Source organism: Orycteropus afer, unplaced genomic scaffold, assembly GCF_000298275.1.
Source record: "Orycteropus afer afer isolate SDZICR_OR568_19922 unplaced genomic scaffold, OryAfe1.0 scaffold00964, whole genome shotgun sequence".
NCBI lineage: Eukaryota > Metazoa > Chordata > Mammalia > Tubulidentata > Orycteropodidae > Orycteropus > Orycteropus afer.
This window is the reverse complement of record NW_006922551.1, coordinates 103697-105005: the sequence shown is the minus strand read 5'-3', so window position 1 is coordinate 105005 and position 1309 is coordinate 103697. Positions and strand designations below refer to the sequence as shown.

General features: G+C 44.0%; 1 pseudogene; it reads right to left on the bottom strand.

Annotated features, from left to right (window-relative positions):
- Positions 1 to 940, bottom strand: part of LOC103212439 — a 1297-nt pseudogene extending 357 nt beyond the window's left edge.
- Positions 941 to 1309: the final 369 nt, after the last annotated feature.

Here is a 1309-nt window from a genome sequence, read left to right as displayed (position 1 = left end):
CCATCTTAAGTCCAAACAGTCTACACAGCACATTTCTAATCTTCTTTGTTTTCACACTGTACACCAGTGGGTTGAGGACAGGTGTAAGCAAAAGAAAAATGTTGGTCATGGTGACATGGGGAAGAGGGGAGTGGTAACTGCCTATCCTGTGGATCAAAGCTAGAGCAATAAGTGGAACATAGAAAAGGAGGACTGTGAGGATATGGGGAAACACAAGTGTTAGGTGCCTTAAGCCTTCCTTCTCTGGATGCAAAGCCCAGAACTGTCTTTAAGATTAGAGTATAAGATAGAATAATAAAGACAGAGTCAACATCAAAGGAGCAGAGAACCAAGGCCAGTCCACAGATGATGTTGACATGAATAGATCACAAGCCAGCTTCATCACATCAGGGTGGAAACAGAATGAATGTGATAGGATGACGTTTTTACAGAAGGGAAGCCGTTTGAGCAGGATAGGCAAGGGCACCATCAGGGCCACTCCCTGTGCCACAGCAGCCAACCCCATCTGAGCAATGTGGGAGTGAGTAAGGATCACAGTGTAGCATAGTGGGTTGCATATCTCCACAAATTGGTCAAAGGTCATGGCCAGCAGGATTGTTGACTCCACTGAAGAGAAGGTGTGGATGAAGAACATCTGGGCCAGACAGCCATGGATATCAATCTGTCTGTGGTTAAAAAGAAACACATTAAGTACAGTGGGCAGTGTGGATGATGACATGCCTGTGTCAGGGACTGCCAACATAGACAAGAATATATATTGAGGCTCATGGAGGCTGAGGTTCTTGTGTATTATATGAATGATGATGCTGTTTCCCAGGATGGCAATTACGAACATGATGCTCAATGGGATGGAGACCAAGATATGAGCATCCTCCATCCCTGGGATGCCTGAAAGAAGAAAGAAGGATGGCTGGTAGTAGGTGCCATTGAACACGGGCATGATGGTGAAACCTGAAAAAGAAAACATGTGCAGGACAATCAAGTAGTTAAATGTATTCAAGTTTATTCAATGGTCAATAGATGCAGAGCAAACTAAATATCTGTGGCATATAGAATAAACTGAGTAGCATTGATCTATCCTGGACAAGGTACAGCCAGAATACTCCATCAAAGCAAGGATGATGACACTTTGTTTCACATCCTTTGGACAAGTTATCAGGAGAGACCAGTCCCTAGAGAAGGGCATCAGGCTTGTTAAAGTAGAGGGCCAGTGAAGAAGAGGCAAACTCTTAAGGAGATGGACTGACATAGTTGCTACAAAAATGGTCTCAAATATGGCAACAATTGTGAGAATGGCTTAGAGTCAGGC